This window comes from Sturnira hondurensis, unplaced genomic scaffold (assembly GCF_014824575.4).
Source record: "Sturnira hondurensis isolate 20B ecotype Veracruz unplaced genomic scaffold, ASM1482457v3 Scaffold0022201, whole genome shotgun sequence".
Taxonomy (NCBI): Eukaryota; Metazoa; Chordata; class Mammalia; order Chiroptera; family Phyllostomidae; genus Sturnira; species Sturnira hondurensis.
This window is the reverse complement of record NW_028094832.1, coordinates 9,035,185-9,043,184: the sequence shown is the minus strand read 5'-3', so window position 1 is coordinate 9,043,184 and position 8,000 is coordinate 9,035,185. Positions and strand designations below refer to the sequence as shown.

General features: G+C 37.8%; 1 pseudogene; it reads left to right on the top strand.

Annotated features, from left to right (window-relative positions):
• The first annotated feature begins 580 nt into the window (after positions 1 to 580).
• On the top strand, positions 581 to 1,099 carry LOC118978979 (ferritin light chain-like; annotated as a pseudogene).
• Positions 1,100 to 8,000: the final 6,901 nt, after the last annotated feature.

Below are 8,000 nucleotides of genomic sequence, written 5' to 3'. Positions count from 1 at the left end.
TCATATCCCCATCTATATTCTCTGATTTTGGAATCAGAAGTTTCTTTTCTTTCAGTTTTAAAAACCATCCTTTAATAGTCTAGGGTACACACTCATCTTTGCATAGTTTGGTGACAAGTTGCTTTCCCTTTTCATCTCCAGTGAAAGAAGTAAAAAAATCATCATCTTTGGCAGCAAGAAACATCTTTCAGTCCTTGCAGACCAAATAGAAGTTCCAGTTTCGTACAGAGCTGGGTTTTAATGTTTCCATTGAAGGCGTCATGGTGCAGTGGAAGAAGGCTCTGCACTCTGACCCTGGCCAAGTTCCTGAACGCCACGTCAATAAGTCTCCCTATTTCCACACTGAAAAAGTGGAAGTGATAAGTAATTACCTCAAGGAAGTGCCCTCAGTGAGCCCGTGGATCTGTCTCTGGCTTCAAAAGTGTTTGGATGGAACAAACCCAGAGATGCCCCTCCTTCTCACCTCTGACTGCCCTCTGACCTCTTTTCCCATCACCACCTTTGGGATATCTCAGCCACCCTAGGTCTTTGAGATCAGGAGCACCACTTTTTGAGCTTAACTCCTTTTTGCTGAGGAACCATGAGCTCCCAAACTCGTCACAATTATCCCACCAAGGTGGAGGCCGCTGGTAACCTGCATCTGCCAGCCTCCCACCCCTACCTTGCTCTGGGCTTCTACATATTTTGACTTGGATAATGTACCTCTGAAGGGCATGGGCCACTTCCTCCACGAGTTGGATGGGGAGAGGCTCAAGGGTACCAAGCATCCCTAGAAGGTAGGAAACCAGTGTGGCTGCCATGGCCTCTTCTAGGACATGCTGAAGCTGTCCCAAGATGAGTGGAGTGAAACTCAGGACACCATAGAAGCCACCAAGGCCTTGGAAAAGAACCTGAACCAGGCCCTTTTGGATCTTCATGCCCTGCGTCTACCCGTATAGACCCTCATCTCTGTGACTTCCTGCAGAGCTACTTCCTGGAAAAGGAGGTGAAACTAATCAAGATGATGGGCAACCACCTGACTAACCTCTGCAGACTGGCCTGTCCAAAGGCCAGGCTGGGTGAATATCTCTTTGAAAAGCTGTCCTTTAAGCATGACTAGAAGCCTTTGGAGCCCAGAGGCCTTTGATGGACCTCCTCTGCATCCCCTGGTGGCTGGCTTTTGCCTGAGCTTCTCTCTGAAACCATTAGGCATCCTTTTAACCACCCTGGAGCCCTCTCCCATGCCTTGGGCCAAATGGGAACAATAAAGTTTGTTGCAGCATAATAATAATAATTACCTCAAGGATTAAATTCCAAAATGTACTTGTAGTGTAGGTGTATCACACTCGCTTCATATATATTAATCCTCTTTTTCTAATATGTATTACATTACTTTCTCAGTCTTTTATTGTTTTCATTGAGAAAATTCCAAGTCATAGTCAATAAACATTTCTTGCTTATGTACCATTTAGGGGACTGAGATAGCTGTTAATATAATCCCCTTGCAGAAAGGGAATTATCATTTAACTGGGGAAGTAAAACCTATCCAAAGAAACAGTAAGTGGGAGAATATGACCATACTTAGACTAGGAATAATTTAATGAAAAGAAATAGAAAGGAAAGTCTTTTGCACAGAGGAATAAGAGATGAAACCATGCTAAATACAAAATACTGCATTGTAATATCTAGTGCTGTTATTTCAAATGTATGAGTAGGCAGAGAATAGAAAATTAATGCAATGGAACCAATTCATACATATCTTTATTCTATTTTTTCAAATGAGGAGAATGCCTTGAAGTGTTGTCATAATGAAACAAAATTAATTCCCTTTCAAGAAGAATTTAAACTATTCCATTTTATTCTATTATATAGAATGTAGGAAAGTTGCTAAGATACAGCTTGAATTTGAAGACTTTGTTCCCTTTCATTTGAATTCAATGTAGTAAGTACAAGACATAATTAGACTAACAGTCAATAGCAACTCATTTCTTGTTGACACAGCTACATTTCTGTAAACTCTCATTATTGGTATTACTTGCCCAGGGTCTTTAAAACAACAACAACAAACTTCCAGATCAGGACTACAACAGTACTTACTAAAACAAGAACCAAATAAAGCTGCCTTGATCACATTCATGAGGTAATTCTATTGAACTCTACTGCATGAAACCTGAAACACAATAGCTCAAATCTCTGACTGTGGAGGGATAGTCACGGTAGAGGATTTATTGCGGGGGCGATTAAAAATTGCATCAGTGAAATAATGACCCGCCCTTTAATTACTTTCCTTTGTAGTGAGCTTAGATCAATATCAACTGTTTGTTTTATTTAAGTTCCTTTATTTTTCTTTTTCTAAAAGAAGACATTGCATGACTATGCAAGTACAAGAAGTAAGAGAGACTCATAAGCTTTGGCAGGTAAGGTAGAAAGCACAAATAAAGGTGACACACATTTGGTCCCTGCAAAGGAAGACTTGTGGCATGACAACACTTCACTGGCCATGCAGAATAAAAGTCAGAATAAGATTATTATCTTTTGTCTAATTTTTGTTGTAGTATAGTAAAAATCATGACAAATAGATGAAAATGGAAAAGTTTGAGATTACGCGTGGTGTTTTGAAGCAAAATTTCCGAATGTCCCTGTGAATGGAGCTCTACAGTGGAATAGCCTAATTAGTCACCACTTTTAATCTTTCTCTGGGTTCTCATTGTTATTGCCAAGCCTTATTACTATTATTGTTCTATTTTTTTGCCAAGGAAAATGAGGAAACGAATATTAGCATTATAAAAACAAAGGATACTCCAGAAGCAAACCCAAAGTTTCCATCCTATGCCAACTTGGAAAACACATATGGCTGTGAAAGAAAACATCCTTTGAGGGTGGCCTGGTTGAGGGCACATCTTGTGATCTTCTGGGGACATTGCACCTGGTTCCCAACACTGACGTCACAGACAAATAAAACCACAGACTTCATTTGGGTGTGGCATCATTCTGAAGTGAAGACTCCTTTAAATTGGATTCCTTTGAATGGACAAATTTATACATGACCTGAAAGATGATCTAGAAACAGTCTAGGTGTGTTCATGCTAATGCTATAATGGATATAATTCCTTCTTGGGGCAGCAGAAAAAGTGTCACAGACCTTCTTTAAAGAATTGTGTCTCTGCACTGGGGAAGTCACTTTGTCACTGACATGAAATAGCTTTGAAAGAGTTAGTGCTGCCCTATTGCTAGGTAATGTTGTCCTGCCTCGTACCAGCCAATTACAAATTCACATGGGATTTCTCTTATGATCAATCCATTGGTAGTCGGGAGAGTAGAAGATTAAGAACCTGGGCTCTGGAGTACAACAGCATGGTATTCAGTCCTGACATGGCTACTTATTGGTGATGTGAATGAACCATTCTGTGTTTCAGTTTCCTCAACACTGCCCTTCGCATTATGCTGTTCTGTACAGTAAAAATGGTAAAATACCTAACTGGCATTCAGGAAGTACTCAGGAAACACAAGCATCATTGTTTTGGGTATGTAATAAATACTATGAAATCATGTTTCATTTACATGCTCAGGGAATGAGGTATTTTGTAAATAATCAAGGATTAAATGGAAATTTCTTCAAAACCTTGTAAATATTATTTCAATTCTTATAGAAATGGACTTATGACATTTTCTGACTTGCACCATAAAGATAATGTAATCTCTGATGACAATTTTGCAATGTCTTGGGACATCCTTCTGAACATTAGTCATTATAAAGAACTGGAAAAGGTATGAAAATTTGGAATTAATATACATTGGCCAAAGTAATCCCCTTGAAGAATTTTAAAAATTTTTAATATATACCTTATATGAGCTTTCCCCATACAGTCTGCTCTTAAAAGCAGAAAACAAGACACAAGCCAACTGGTTGGTTCCAGTTAGTTGGTTATAGCTCTTCTCGGATTGTTCATACTTTCTTGAATATTTACATTCTTTGAACATGGGCTTTCAGACAAATTCCTCAAACACTGACATTTAAGTTTTTCTTGTTTGAGTATAAATTGCCATATAAAAGGTGGATGCTCAAAAGGCACAACCAAGATATATATATATATATATATATATATATATATATATATATATATATATATTTAGAAATTTAAATACTTTATTTAACAAATTAAAATTTTAACCAAAAATTTGCTAACATTATAGGAAAAATGATATAATTATAAACCCATAGGAAATTTAAAATGATAAACATTATCCACAATTCTTTGCTAATCCATTTGAAAANTGGTTGGTTCCAGTTAGTTGGTTATAGCTCGTCTCGGATTGTTCACACTTTCTTGAATATTTACATTCTTTGAACACGGGCTTTCAGACAAATTCCTCAAACACTGACATTTAAGTTTTTCTTGTTTGAGCATAAATTGCCATATAAAAGATGGATGCTCAAAAGGCACAACCACGATATATATATATATATATATATATATATATATATATATAGAAATTTAAATACCTTATTTAACAAATTAAAATTTTAACCAAAAATTTGCTAACATTATAGGAAAAATGATATAATTATAAACCCATAGGAAATTTAAAATGATAAACATTATCCACAATTCTTTGCTAATCCATTTGAAAAACCTGATGAAATATATGTTTTCCTAGGAAATATATAAATGTAAAAAATGAAAACAGAAAGACATTAAAAGAACTGTAACAAAGGAACAAATAACCACAAAAGAAAGCAAGAAAACTGGCAAAGAAGTGTTCTTTTTCCTGTACCTCTCTATAGGTTTCATGGTAAATTTTTGGACAATCTTTCTAGAATAAATTATGTTTATGCTAATTAAGCTATTAGGGTACATGTAATAACTATGGATATGGTAGTTCCTTACATGTGGCTAGCATAATCTACTAAAATTAGACAAAGATGGCAAACAAAAATAAGATTATAAGACACAAAGTCATAAATAAAAATCCATCAGCACATTAAAAATAGTATTTATTTTAGGAATACAGTGGTAGTTCAACATTAGGAAACAGTGACTCAATATAACTGAGGAGTTCCAGGTACACCAAAGAACAAAGATCAAAGACATGGAGAGTACTTCTAGCCCATGAATCAGGTGGGCCATTATTAAAAAGCAAACTCTTTCACAGTGTCAGCAATGTTCAAAATAAGTCCTTCAAAGTCAACAGTTCCCCAGTTTGTGCATCAAATACAAAAGAGGACTGTTCACTGAGGTGCTGCTGGTTTTCATACAAGGTTACAGAAGCAGCATTTACCATGCCCCATCTTATGTGGAGGTAGCATGGTCCCCCCAAGTCCACGCTCAAGGCTGAGGAGCTGTGGGCAGTGTCTCTGTGGGACATCAGCTCGAACTGGGAGTTTCCAAGGTTCCGACTCCACTATTTTTTGATGATAAGAGAATTCACTTCTTAGCCTCATATGATGATACATAGAAAATGCAGGTATACCTTCGTGTCTCTTGAGAAAAATTCACCCAGATGGGAAGAACTACAGGGAAGTCTTTCCTAGCGAATCCCTTTCTGTGATTCTCTGTAGCCACTTGCACCGGCTCCCACTTACAGCTCCTGTGAGAGCTGCTCCTCTCTGTGTGGGCTCGTTCTCGAATGGTTGATAACAGCGCTTCCTGTCAGCCAAATCTTCTGTCGGGTAGGGTTGCCGCTGCTCTTCACGTCCTCATGTACCAGGAACTGCCAGGACCTCTGGGAGCATGACAGCTCCTATGGAGAGAGCGATCCTTACCCGATGGGGCCCATCAAGACCATGTAATTTTTACAAAGAATGTCCATAGTCTTTCCAGTTGCTTGGGGAAGCAAATCTACGTAGCATTGTGAGATACCATTGCATAGCTTTCTAGTACTCATTTATGGTTGCCAGAGGAGGATTATAGATTCCCTAACTCTTTTTTAGCTTGGGGTAAGCTTTTATGCTGCCCAAGAGCACCCTCCCAGGGGCAAGTAAGGTAGAATCGCTCACCTCTTAGAAATGGGGGGCCTTGGGAGACTAGAGTATTTGGCAAACAAGCCACATTCCTTTTCAAACATTCCTCCTAAGGCACAAGAAAAACAAGTACCCAAAGCCTGAGAAAAATCACCAGGTACCCATAGTTCCATAGAATAGGTATGAAAATAGATTCTTTACACACTATGACAAGACTTCATGCTCATGCACACGTGTGCCCTGCCATGTTTGCCTGTGTGGGTGTGTAAACACATAGAAAATACTTACTGTACAAATCTGTGAGAGAGTGTGTGTGTGTGTGTGCGTGTGTTGTGGAAAGTCCCTCAAAACCATTTACTCTCTCTGTCCCCCACAACACAGGTGTAACTAGATCCCAAAACTAGATCCAAGGTTTACATCTGAGGTTTAAGGCACAATAGTAGAGTTTGAAGATAGTGGAATATGGAGACACGAGGCAGCAATGTCCATAGAAAAAGCACTGGGCTGAGCTTTAAAAGAGATTTAGTTTTTGCTGTATCACGGATACAATTCTGACTTAGATGATTTGGTTTGCTTATCTAGAAAACAGAAATGACTGCTTATATCCAGTCGGGTTACAAATGCACTGAACTACACTCCAATGTGTAGAAAAAAATGTGCTCTCTTTTTATTTTATCCTGTATCTGAGCTGATTTCCTTCCTAAGTAACCACAATGTAAGGTACTATATGCTATTTAGACCAATTTAGTGTTTTCTGATTCAATACTTTAAGCAATCTCATTAGATAAATTCTCAGTCCCGTTCGGATAAAATGCAGAGATGTCCTTTTCCTGACTCTGCTCCTCTCAAGGACTGTGTCTGGACACAGGGACAGAAGTTGCCTGACTTGTCCTGTCCCTGGGTCCCTATGTATTTTGTGGTCTTTGCTGATGCATGCATAACTTGTGGGCTGGTCTCCTGGTTTGACCAAAGACATGGCTTATACTCCAGTAAGTAGCCCAGTGTTTAAACTTTATAAATACTTGCAGAATAAGTAGGAATTGAAGTATTATAAATTGTAAAATACAAGGTGGTTTTGGCTCTTTAAACTTCTAGGTAAAAAGGATCATGTTGAATCTGATCAAATGAAATTTGTTTAAAAAAAGTGAAGATATTTAGCACTTACTAATTATGCACTTAGATTTGTGAAAATACCCCCAGAAGGAGCTCACTCCCCCAACTCACCTAGTTGCTACTCAATAACAAATTGTAGTTGTTAATATAAGATAGGATATACCATTGGAATGAATACAAACATATTCAAAGTAAAAATATTCTCTACTCTTTTCATTTTAAAAAAAGGCAACATGTAGCCTTCAAAATTATTTTGAGAATCTATATAATTTTCAGGGAAAGTCTTAATAGCCTATGTGCTTAATTACATCTATGGTGGTAACTGTTTTATAATCAAGCAAATGTTTCAAAAACATGTGAATACCAGCCAAGTCAGGGAACGACAACAATAAAATCAGCATATAACTGTCAATAGAGCACTTTTAATTCTATCTATCCCACACCTTCATACGCATCTTCCCATTTTATTGAATCACTAAGTAACTTTTAAGAAAAGTAAAGCAACTCTAAATGAACTCAAACTCAGGTAACACTCAGAGGTTTGTAGATTGAATTATGGAAAATGAACGAACTGGAACGCGAACATTGGGAACAGTCAGTATTACTTCATCACTGAATTACAGTGTCACCTTGGGCAGGTTCTTTAACTGTCTTCTCCTTAATCATTTACCGTCTGTTGGATGGGAAAACTTCCTCCATCGTTTTATAAAGATTAGATAATAACTATAAAGTAATTTCTGGAGAAAAGCTCTTGGCAGAGGTTTAGTGGAGATAGATAATAGTTTATCATTAACCAGAACGATGGAGTTAAACCATTCCAGTCATGGGGAGCAATAATAGCTGAGAGGTCCAGAGCATGGATTATGTGTTCGTGTGGTCAGTAAATATCAGGAAGAAGAAAGAGAAGGTGACATATAACACTCGCCCCAAACTTCATGCCACCCTG